This window comes from Amyelois transitella, chromosome 8 (assembly GCF_032362555.1).
Source record: "Amyelois transitella isolate CPQ chromosome 8, ilAmyTran1.1, whole genome shotgun sequence".
NCBI classification, from domain to species: domain Eukaryota; kingdom Metazoa; phylum Arthropoda; class Insecta; order Lepidoptera; family Pyralidae; genus Amyelois; species Amyelois transitella.
Window position 1 is genome coordinate 8,673,941 of NC_083511.1, and position 13,375 is coordinate 8,687,315.

The 13,375-nt window shown below is 34.0% G+C and overlaps 1 protein-coding gene across 2 annotated transcripts in view; it reads left to right on the top strand.

Annotated features, from left to right (window-relative positions):
- Positions 1-1,722: 1,722 nt before the first annotated feature.
- LOC106136776 (Kv channel-interacting protein 4) overlaps positions 1,723-13,375 on the top strand; it is a 141,360-nt gene continuing 129,707 nt past the window's right edge. The window contains exon 1 of one of the 2 annotated variants that reach the window (XM_060945448.1): positions 1,723-1,831. The gene's annotated coding sequence lies outside the window, so the exon portion shown is untranslated. The remainder of the gene's footprint in view (positions 1,832-13,375) is intronic. The other variant, XM_060945447.1, reaches the window with a different exon arrangement.

A 13,375-nucleotide genomic window follows, 5' to 3' on the forward strand; every position in this document is an offset into this window, starting at 1 on the left:
ACATGCGCTTTGGAAGCGGTAGTAGTTATAATTAGATTTAAGTTATGTGACGTCAATAAGTGATACCTTGTATCCAATTTTGAAAATAAATCTATTCTATTCTATTCTATTCTATTTGGGAAATATTGAGGTATGTGACTACATTAGGAATTACATATTTATTAATTTTTTCACAATTCCCAGGTGCACTGAAAGGCAATAAATTAGAAGCAGATATCAACTTAGTTCGACGGAAACATAATCCGGATTTATCGGCAGGTCCCGTTGCAGACATGGAAAGAATTAAAGGATTTATTTAAGTCCCCGCGATTAAAGGTCGACTTTTGTCTGACTGGCTATTGTGCGGTGAAGTTTAATTTATTTTCCAATCATATCTACCTTTTTTACGACCAGGAGCGTCGGTGTTTAATAGTTATGATATCTGCTCTTAAGAGTGCCGTCTGTTTTCTCAATAACTACATTCGTTTCAAGACTAACCGATACTCCTACAGTGAAAAACAACATCAACAACAAAAAAGACACTATAATGTAGACAGGGTAAGCGGCAAGTTAAAATGAAAATGGAAGCAATTATTAACATCCACATCTGAGCTGCGGCTAATACTGAAACTTTGGCTCCATAACGATAAAAGCCAGTGCCAACGATTGTTGCTAGTCTGCCTGTCTAATAGGTCATTTCTGGAAATTGCTTGTTGAGTGGTCTGTGTTTCCGTTCATTACATATTTTCACTTTATTTTTTTATTTCTGTTTTATTGAAACGCTATGCAGTTTGTCAAATACATACATCTTCAAATAAAAATAAAAAATAAAATAAATATATACGGGACAAATTACACAGATTGAGTTAGCCTCGAAGTAAGTTTGAAACTTGTGTTACGAGATACTAACTCAACGATACTATATTTTATAATAAATACGTATATAGATAAACATCCAAGACCCAGGCCAATCAGAGAAAGTTCGTTTCTCATCATGCCCTGGCCGGGATTCGAACCCGGGACCTCCGGTGACACAGACAAGCGCACTACCGCTGCGCCACAGAGGCCGTCAAAGCATTTAAATTATAACTTTTGAAGAGAGAGAACCGCCTCCTATGGAAATCCTCCTTTTTTGAAGTCGGTAAAATTTCTAAAACCTACTCCAAAGTCTAACAAACACTTTCCTGAAAACCTTCAGGTTCAGCAAAACCGGAGATAAAACTGAGAACCAACTTTTTTTAAAACGGTTAAACTAGAATCTATTCTGTAGATTACAATAATATAAATATATGGCAATTAAGAATGAAAATTAAATTGATTATAATTTAACCCAGAATCTAAGGTAATGATGAAAATGATGAGAACCGACCCCTAATAAAATTTACAAAACAAAAATTTAAATATTTATTACTCGGATAATTTACTACATTAATACCTACAATATTTTATAGTAACATAGATACCTGCAGGTATCACGATATTGTTTCACGATCCATATAATAATTTTAGGTAAGCCTGCAGGCTTTCTTACCTAAACTTATTATATGGATCGGAAGATGAGCTTAAGAATTTTGTATTTAACCATTTCACACCTGCTAGCAATAACTCCGTTGCCAAGTACACAATGTAACATCTCGTAAATCTATCGGAAGTTCTGTTTACAACTGGCCAGGTTTTGCCAAATGTAATAAACACGAAATCTCGATTTTTATTCGATTCCTCGCTGTGTATTCAGTATTCGAGTGATTCCCGACTGGGAAGAATCGGGTCAGTGGTAGTTTGTTTCTGTTATAATTCGAAGGGTTCACTGCACTCCGACTTAGGATCGAGACTATTGATTCGCGCTGTCTCGGTATGTACGATTTGTATATAGTGGTTTATTTCTAGTCTCTCGGTGAGTCTGATAGTGGATTTATAGTACAAGAATGCGAATTTTTGAAGATTTTTCTGTCTGAATAGCAAAACGTCAAACAAAGCAAAAAGTCTAGTGAGTAATCTGACTAGCTAGCTAATCGCCTATGTAGCAAAACGTCTACCAAGATTTTTTGTATGCTCTGTGCCAATTATGTTGAAAGAAAAAAGTTTTGCGTTTGTAATTTTGTAGAATAGAGTGTGTGATTTCTATAAACCTAGTGACAAATTGCTAGAAGCATATCTCCGTACTAACTTACATTCACCTTATCTTTACAAATGAAATAGGATCATTAAAAATTTAACAAGATTTTACATCTTATATGTTACTTATGTTTAATTATTAAAATTACTTAGCGTGTTCAAAAGTATTCCTTAGTTTTTTTTGTATCTATTAAAGTATTAATTATAAATTATTTTTAACACCTAATTGTAAATTTATATCAGTATTCAAACTGTCAATTATATTAAAAAGAGAAAAGAAAAAATAACTTGTAATTTATAAAGCCCTGTAAATCGTTTGCCCACGGCAACGTGCCAAAAAGGCTGTTGCATTGCCACGTTGAATGGCAATGCTTCACATTTGAAGAAGTTTTCAGCCCTCCGGACATTTCTAAGTCATTTTTAATTGGTCTCTCATAAAATATTCATTTTCTGCTATGAGCTATAAAGGGATTTGATATTCATGAAATGTTTCTACAAAACGTGACAAAAAGATCCCAATTTTACTTTTAAAATATGCAATAACTAGAGAAAGGCTATTATGTCTATGTAAGCTGGGCTTAAAACCTAGTTGAGAGAGCTTACGCCGGCTCTCCTTTGTCTGAGGGGCAATTAAAATTTTGTGCAGTCATTGCTATTGCTTGAACCATTGGCTAGTTTTATATTACACGTTACTGCTTAACATTTGTTGTAATTAATTTTATTTCAATGTCTAATATTGCCCCTATATACTACTGAAAAGCATCGAAAACCTTATTATTTTAAGATTTTGTGATATATTTTACTTTCACTGACTTTATTTGCATGTTATCAAAATTGGGACACGAAATATGAGATGGTATTCGTTATTGAATGTGGTGTAATTCCGTTAGATTAATCTTCTCAGGGAAACACAGAGGCTGCAGTCTCAAAAAGACTGAAAGGCTACTTTGAGCTTTATTGATGGAACTGAGCTTCAAATAGCGACAGGTACACATTTTCAATCTAGAGACAAATTTTTTTTTTTTTTACACAACGATTAAGCCAGTACTCGGGCTATATCAGGAACATGTCATCACCCCAAAGATATCGATTAAAATAGTGTTCAATTCTATACAATACAATATGATACCGATCGCGAACTGGTAGCTATGGTAGCAATGTTTGGCTGTGACCAAATCCACGATTGTGGGTAGTGACGGCGACGCGTCTGTTGCTTTGTAGGTTCCCGTATAGTTGCAATATCTTGACGATGTACGTTTTTTTTAAGCCAAAGGTTACTTGTCTATTGGCACACAGCTGAAACCATGAGTTTTTATCTACACTAATATTATAAAGAGGAAAACTTTGTTTGTTTGGTTGTAATGAATAGGCACAAAAACTACTGAACCGATTTTAAAAATTCTTTCACCATTCGAAAGCTACATTATCCACGAGTAACATAGACTATATTTTATTTTGGAAAAAAATAGGGTTCCGTAATAATATATAAAAATAATTGGCAAAACAGTGTTTGCCGGGTCAGCTAGTGATTTATAAAATTCAAGACTACGTCTTTCCATTTGTCAATATTAATTAATGTATAAAAATGATCTATTATTTTGGCTCTCTTTGCCTCCATTTATATTAGAAGAGATTTCACTATCATAAAGCAAGGGAGTTACTTTGTTATCGTGCGACTTTGGTTTGGATAATGTGACACCTGACTTTATCATGTTACGTTGAAACTTTGCAAAGACGTAGGGAATTATTCTAAGCAACGCCAAAGTACTCATTTGTTAGCTTCTAATATATGTATCCACGTGAGTATTAAAATAATAACGGACATAATAATATAATAAAGATATCGAAAAAACAAATGAACCAATAAATATAAAAAGTAAAATGTTTATAAAGTACTTAAATTGAAGTAATGACTCGCGAAATTGAATACACTTTACCGACGATCTAATTGTAAACTAATGTAAAAAATAAAACGCAGTTACAACAAGAGCTTAATGATGTATGCTTGTTATAACGGAAAAACGACACTAACAGAAAATGCTTCCAAATTCGCATGTTAAAAATAAAATAATTATTTTTTTCTGTAGTAAAATTATTTTGTGTATGGTCATACGTTGTATCGCATTGGGGCATTATCTCAATGGGGTGCCGATTTCCACGGCCTTCCCAATTTATGGGGTTGGATAAATTGTCCCGGTCAACTTGTTAGCGCATTAGTGGTTAGAGCCCCGGTTTTGGGCAAGGTGCAAAACAATGTCGCAAAATTTGTCGGAAGCTTTAAGCCTCATCAACATTTGTTAATTCTGTTAGTTCATTGCATATTTTCGTGGTCAGATAGCTGCTAGGTTTCTAGGTTTCAGTTCTTTAAGGACAACTTTAGCAATGGGTTTCAGTCCCGTAGAAATATTAAAACTTTTTCCTTGGCGAATAACTACACCATTTTTAATACATATACCTACCTACATATTATGACGTCTTTATCCCTAACGGGGTTGACAGAGCTTACAGTCTTGAAAAGACAGGACGGTCACGTTCAGCTGTATGGAATTTAGATTTAAATTGAGTCAGGTTGCTAGCCCATCGCTAAATTTGGGAAGAGAAGCAATAAATAATATTTAATTGAGGTTCTACTCATAGGTAAAGACATGACATTATGTTCCTACTAATTGCACATACTAAATGGTATATAGGCGTGACTTTATATACGATACTACGAGTATATCTACCTAGTTTACAATATTATTATCAGCCTTATTGTATAGAATCGAACACAGTGCCCGCTCATTTGCGCCGTCTGTGATAACGGCTATTGTTGTAACTGGAACGATATCATTAACCACCCAATGTATAGCTTCGACAACGCCGATACTATCATGTTTAAGATATTAGGCAGGCAATATGTATAGGTTCCTATGCTGATACATAATGTGTGCCGTCTGCTTTTCCCCGGCAACTATAAAGTCAATAAAGGAAATCGCTTAAAAACTTGTTATTATGCATCCAATATTTACATTTTGCAATTGTCCTTCTGATACCCCTTGAGGCAAATGGGTAATAATTATATCGAGAAGTTTACCAAATAAAACACAAAAATCAATACCAACGCTAAAAATAGGCTCAAACTTCCATATAACGATACACATAATAGTGTGCTTCCAACAAAATCGAATACATTTCTCCACAAATCATACAAAAGGCACCGATCCATTATTATCTGAATAGTCAATGGACGTAATTCACCACTGCATTAATGTATGTGGAATTAATTTTTACCAAAAACATTATATAAGATTAATTTTATTGTTCTAATATTCAAGAAGACACATTCTTCTTACTAATATTATAAATTGGCAAGTTTGCTAGGATATGTGTTAACGTGTGTGTTTGTCAGTCTCTCACGAAAAATAACTGAACTGATTGGAGGCGGACGAAGTCGTAGGCAACAGTAAGGGGTGGGAGTGATTGTGCTAAGAACTGATACCAAGTGAGGCATTTAAAGATTCCAACGCCAAAGATAGGTCCAAACCACAAACCTTCATAACGAAACGCATTATAGTGTGTTTTCAACAAAATCGAATAGATTTCTATCCTCAACTCATACAAAAGGCGCCGATCCATTATTATCCGAACACGGTGAAAAGTCAATGGACGTGATTCACCACTGCATTAATGTACGGCACATAATCGACAGTCGAATGTTCCTGGATTTTCTACTGAATAGAGTCATAGACGAATGGACATTACACAATGGGAGAACATTACTGATAGATATATTTTAGAAAAGCCTCCGCCCGCCACTTTACTCGAGTGTAAATTCTAACATATAAAATTTGTAAGTATAATAATTTTGCATATTTTTGTGCAAAGTTATTAATATATATAACAAAAACTTAGTTTTCTTAAATAACAATGTTTCGTTCGTGTCTACTCCCTTTTACCCTTCATTCCGCACAATCGCCTGTTAATCAAAAGATCAATTTAATAATTTTGTCATAGAATTCGGAATAAAAAAGATATGCCTTCTAAATTTAAAATTCAATATATCGTAACGCAGACAATAAGTCAGGTTCGAACGCAACATCTCGGAGGATCTTCGAATTCTTTTATTTACAAAGACTCACGCAAGTCCTTCTTATTTGCAAAGTTGATAAGAGTCCTCAAGTTAAAGGCCCATTAGGCGAATGCTCAATTTATTTCAAATGGAGTCACTTTCGCTTTTGTTAGCAACATCCACTATTTCATCCCGTCTCTACTGTCTTGTGAAAATCGATGGCAGGCCTTACGGATTACAACTTTTGCGATATCTCAAACGAATTGTTTCTGTTTACTTACAGAAAATCTGAATCTGTTTGTTGAGCCGGTCAAATATTTGATTTATTTGTATCTTGGCCAAAACTTTAATTAAATTCCTTTAATCCCGAATTTTGGTTGCTGACAAATATAAGTAAAAAATATAAGTATAAAAATATTTATTCGTTTATTAATTCGTAGTTTGTTGTAGGAAATACTATAAAGATGAGCTCACAGTTTATGTTAAATGTGATTTATTTACTTATTTCATGCAAACAGGTATGTTTAATTGAATAATTTACAATTATTTTTCTAATTTTGTAATATAATTCACAAAACCTGGTATTATTTTGTAGAGATTTTAACCGTGACCAAAGTGACCGAAGGCCCGCTGGGGGACTGTGTGAAACAGTAGATATTTTATTCATGAATACCTGAATTCCTCGAATAACAGGGCGACAGAGATGGAAGATTTCCAATATGTTCAACACCGGGCAAGTTTTCGATAATGATCACATTGGACTAGACTATTTATTGACTTTTGTCACAGAAAATCACGCGACGTCCATTTCGATTGAACTATTTTATTCCGCTTTATTATATTTTATTGTTGTCTATGTTTTCCCTAATTGTAAAGTAAGCGTGTGTTTAGGACTCCGAGCTAGGCTACCTCACAATTTTGTACACATATATTCTTGCTTCGCATGTTACGAATAAAATTAAGTAAGTACTTATTTCAATATTAAAATAAATATTTATATAACTGAACAGAATGACCTACAATATAATAAGAATTTATAGCGAGGACGAAACGAACCCTTGCATTCTAAGGCCTTGGTCTAATTTTGGACAATAAGGCGAGATTACCACAAACCCCGTGGCAGAACAAACCGAGAGCCAAACTTTAATCCCGGTGATTTTTATCCGGTCGACAAAAGAAGATTATCGCTTTAACACCAACTTTGTTTCTTCTTTCACTTTCCTTGAAACTTCATTATTTCGGAATTTCGTTTTCATTCGATTTTTTATTGAAACTAGATTGCAAAATAAGTAAGTGCTATCTGAATCTCAATTCCATCACTAAGACTTCCGACACACGTGACTTTTCAGTCTTTTCGAGAATGTTAACTCTGTATACGTAATGTGATATACCTACATACGTTCAAAATCGGTTTAGTATTCGAATCGAAAGTATGAAATTATACAACTGTCATGTGTTTGCTGCAACATTCAGTATCGAATACTCGTATCGAACTGTATCTAAAGTAAACTGGTGTGTTTACAGAACTCCCGCGCCTAATTATCCGCTCGTTATTTCTGCTCAGCACGTGGAAACTGATGTAATGACAATTTTTGTTTTGCTTTCGTTTACGACATGGAAAATGGATTATTTTGTTTTGAATACGTTTACTATATGAAAAACGGAAGTGTAAGTTAAAAGAAATAGTATCTAAGTGTAAGCTAAGCATTAATTGCATTTGGAATAATTAAAGTGCGTGTTATGATTTTAAGAAACACTGTGGAAATTTTACATACATACATATAGGCCCGTCTATATCCCTTGCGGAATCCCTTGAAAAAGTTACTGTTGAGAGTTAATTGAAAGTTAGTAAATCCCATCGCCTAAAAGAAGAATCCCAAGTTTATTACTCTTTCCCTTAGTCACCTTTTACAACATCCTTGGAAAATATATGGAGTGACATGTTACACAATATTCAAAATGTCACTGAAAAGTTAATGTGAAATTCATTTCCGCGTTAAGAGGAACTACATTACCCTAATGTGGATAAAACCCTCGCATGGGGAAGTATTAACTTAATTTCCAACAAAATAATGAGCTTAAATAGGCACTGAGGTAATTTTTGCATAATTAACTTCTTTTTAATCACACAAGGAAGATAGATCCTATATATCATAGTAGTAAGTAGAAACAAAAATATTTATTAGTGTTGTGTGGTTCCCGGCACCATACCAAAAAAGAATAGGACCACTCCATCTCTTTCCCACGGATGTCGTAAAAGGCGACTAGGCTTAACTTGAGATTCCTCTTTGAGGTGATGGACTAGCAACCTGTCACTATTTGAATCTCAATTCTATCACTAAGCCAAACAGCTGAACGTGGCCAATCAGTCTTTTCAAGACTGGTGTCTCTGTCTTCCCCGCTAGGGATATAGACGTGATCATATGTATGTATGTATGTATTTTTTTTACGCGAAAGGCTATCAACCTGTCACTATTTGAATCTCAATACCTATTATCATTTAGCCATACTAACATACTAAACGTAATTTTTTTTTTCAGTATATTCGAGACTGTTGACAGAGACAGGCTCTGTCAATATTAGGGGTTAAAGACGTAATTATATATATTTAAAAGATCCGTATATTTCAATGCACTTTTGAAAAAATAAAATGCATTTTACAGAACATTCGTATTCATTATCGTTGCTGGGATATATTCGCGTTTCGTCTCACGCAAGCTTTGACAATCAACAGGGCGGAATTGCGCCCAGCGAAGCCTTTGTTCCGCAAAATTTTGTCTCGAAAATTTTAACTTTTTGCAATAAGTTTGGAAATCGAAATAAATGTTCCTAATATGAGAAACGAGTCAGTTTGTGCTAAAATACTGCATTTAAATGTAAAACAAAACTAGTGTTTTATTTAATAAAAGTGATTCGTCACTATAAATAAGTGCATATTATAATTAACATAATTATTAAAAGTGATTAGTGCATAGTTTTGTTATATTTGAAAGTAACTTTTATTGTGATCAAGGAGAACTGATAATTTTCGAACTGAACACAATCCCTGCGCCACGGGTTAAATAAAAAATATAAATGAATATTTATAACTTACTAAGAACTAATTCAAATCTATTTCTGCTATAAACTTACATATTTGTTAATTAATCAAGTTAATTCGATCTAAATAAATTGCTAATCTTTCGTTAATAAATTCAAAGATTATTTGTTCATACTCATTTCCGTACCAGCACACTTTCTTTCCTTCCTAGCACTCGTAAAAAAGAATAAAAGAGATACTATTATCTGAAGTAAAAAATAACACTGTCAGTCTTATTCACAGCTAGTACGGAAACAATGAATAATAGTACAAAGGAAACGTTTCAAGACAGTTATCTTTAAAAGCTCGTCAAATAGTCTTAAAATGTATCCGTTCTGAGACAATATCCTACTCTATTTCATTGGAGATAAAGACAATTATTAGTAGAATTACATTGGATTTTTCGTTTAGGATTCTTATTTAATTTCTAAGTCTTGTTCATTATTATAATGAATCTAAAAATTTATAAACAAAACTGGCGTCATCAACGGAAGAGTTACAGGAGATGGTAAGCTGTATGCATGAAGCTTTAAAAGAGAAAGGAATGAAAGTGAACGTAAGTAAAACAAAAACACTGGTTTTTGAAATGGAGAAAGAAATGACAGCATGTAATATTTTGATTGGAGGAGAAAAAGTAAAGCGTAAGTGAAAGAGTTCGTATATCTAGGATCAAAGTTTACATCAGATGGCAAGTATGATAGTGATATTGAAAGGAGAGTGAACGCGGGGAACATGGTGAATGGAGCTTTGCATGCCTTTATGAGCAGTCAGAAACTATCCAAAAAGGCTCGACTGGCTGTGCACAGGGGCGTGTTGGTCCCGACATTAATGTATGGGAGTGAAAGTTGGGTATGGCAAAAGAAGCACGAAAGCAGAATAAATGCAGTGGAAATGAGAGCGTTAAGGAGTATGATGGGTGTGAAATTGAGTGACAGGATAAGGAACAGCGTGATAAGGGAATGTTGTGATGTGAAAGAAGATGTAGTTACAGGAATAGAAAAGGGTATGTTAAGATGGTTCGGTCATGTGGAGAAGATGAATGAAAGCAGGTTGACTAAGCAGATATACATGGAGGGTGTGGAGGGAAAGGTCGGAGTGGGAAGACCTACACGAACGTATCTTGATCAAATTAAGGACGTCCTGGTAAAGGGTCAGGTCAAAAGTACCCGAAACCGCCGAGCTTGTATGAAGAGAGTTATGAATGTGGATGAAGCGAAGGAAGTATGCAGAGATCGTGGCAAGTGGAAAGAGGTAGTCTCTGCCTACCCCTCCGGGAAAGAGGTGATTTTATGTATGTATGTATGTATAAGTAGGTAATTCATAAATGTACCCAAATAATAACAATATCTATTTTATCTAAGAATTTATTTCCATTTCATAGCAAATAGGTTCTTCTTAACATAATTCTTGCTCCCAATGCGACATTTAGAGTAAATTTTTGAGATTTCCGTATGAAAGTGGCTATAAGCGAAATTAAGAACAATCTTTTTTAATGGAATTAGCGAATAATTCCAAAGCACACGATAAAATAACGGCGCCTTAACCTTAGATTACTTGGCAGTTATGTTACATCAACGTCCAGTAATATTTCCAGGGAGGAGTAAATATTCTTAATCCTTATGGAGTTGTACAAATATGAGAAGTTCACGAATGTTTTTTCAGTTAAGTTATAGTTATTTATAGGAAGATTATTAAGTTTTGAATCAAAATTAATTTCCAAACTAAATTATTAAATTATAAAAATTTCAATAAAAACGAATCCCCTTAAAGCGATGAAGATCCTTTTCTTAAGTACTTGGAATCCTACTACATGATAGATTTTTATCATAACTACTTATTCCATTTTATTCTTACTCCACATATGTCGCACAATAATCGTATATGTGTTGCGCACTAGACGTCTGAAAAATTACGAACGTTACCTTAATTCGGAAATGCACTCAACGCTCTCATCACAGAGCACAGAACAACCACCCGGACGCAATCTTTCTTGCTCTGTGGCTTACATGAAACTCTTCAGGTCGACGTATTACCTCATTTGTAAAAGGTTGAAACGTTATTAAGGGTTAAGATCTTTTTTGGAATATTTTATCCAATTATTTCAAATGCAAGACAAGATGTTAACAAACTTATTTTTTTTTAAAAGAGGCATCATATTTTTTCCTTAATAAATGTATAAATCTTGCTTCTGTAGGTACTCCTATTTATTACAAATGGAAGTAAGTTTTTTTTTTTGAAAAACTACTAGATGGATTTTGAAACAAAAATATAAACGCAGTTAGAATATAACGTTTAGGGTACTTGTATAAAGGATTCAGACTAGGGCAATTGCGTACTGCGATAAGGCCTAAACTAAACTTAACGTAAGCTAAGGATAAATCTATTGTTACAATTTTATATAAAGGGTATTCTTTCTACTTTCATCCTGAAATTCCCATAGAAGTGAATTCCCGGGCGACAGCTAGTATAATATAAGGAACAAAAGCGGAACAACGTAGATGCGTACCTATAATTCGTTATAACGTACTAATGGGATGAGACAACAAGATCATTAAGTATGTAGGACGAGATCCTGCATTGTTAAGTTACAGCTTATAAGCTCTCGTATGAACACGGTCAACGCCCTTTGTAATGTTTTTCTCACTTTTGTGACTTACAAGCATTTTTTGCGTTATATTTTTTTTTTGCCGTGTGATTCTCGGCACCAATAAAAAGAAGAATAGGACCACTCCTTCTCTTTCCCATGAATTCCGTAAAAGGCGACTATTATACACTATTTTTCAGCTGTTTTTTGACAACGTTAAAAGAGGTGAGATTTAGAATGGTATAAGTAATTTATTGTAACCTTCAAAACTTTTTATGCCCATTAGCTACCTTGTCAAGAATAAAGACGTGATAGTTCGGTGGACTTAAGATATCGCTATTGTTATACAGTAATCATTTCTGCCTACAAAAACTATAAATTTTAAGAATCACTAATGTCTTTTGCTTATCATAAAATTGGCTACTTTCTTTGGTTTTTTAGGATTTTTATGGGATATAAAAATTCCTAATTAATATCAAAGGTTTATTTAAAAAAACACAATTATCCGCCCATCAACTTACTTTAGTCTCAGAATATTAAATGAACTCCGAAACTTTCCACATACGTATAAGTTTTCAATCTTTCGGAGCCAAGTTGCTCGAAATTAGGGTTGCCAAGTTGGTGGGGAGAAAAATGGAGCAAAACTGGAATACTTGTCTCTGTATAAAAAATTGACAAATCACATAGATGTATATCCAAAAAACAAACCAATAAAACACAGTCACAGATCATTTCTCCATTACCGTTACACGAAATCAAGCCGAGAAAGCGGAGTGATCTTTTATACCCGCAATTCTACCTACGTTTATCTAAAATTTCCGTTCTTTCCATTACAATTTTCAAAAAGTAGCCTTTGTTATTTCCCAAAGTCAAATATATTATTGATAATTTTCGTGTTTAGTCAAACGAACTTACTTTACGCATTACAGATATTTGAATTTGTTCCCATAATGGGCTGCGAATAATGATGCAAAATAATGACAGAACATTGTTCCTAATGGCGACCCTAGTGGAAATAGAATTTGTAAAGTTAGATTGAAAGCGAGCGCATCGATTGATGAGTGCGGCTCGGAGTGCACTCCGCCTCACATTTCCACCTATTTTTAGATATACAGATTCAGCTTTCATATTTTCAAGTAAATTGCTCGTACGGAACTTGTTAATTGGGGTTTATGTGAATTTTTGACGAGCTTCCCTTAAGCGAGTAATAATCATAGAAGTATCATAAATGTTTACATATTTTCATTCAAACGGTTAGATTCATACAACAGTCAGTACGATATTTTTTTTTTTGGGGAAGGTATATCGCAAACCCATATTTAACCCATAAATATAAATTTCCTCAATTTTAGACATTACATGGTGAAAAGGTTTAGCGTGTATCGCAAAAAAAAGAAAACAAAAAAGGCTCTTAGTTTTCCCTCGACCTCAGGTGTTTTAGCGCAGACTTGTTGCTTCCGCAGTACAAGATACTTAGCTTTCAAACATTTTTTTTCACACCGCCATTGACAACATTTTAAGCGGATTAGATACCTGTACGAGCTTCCTGACACCTTCATCGTGTTCG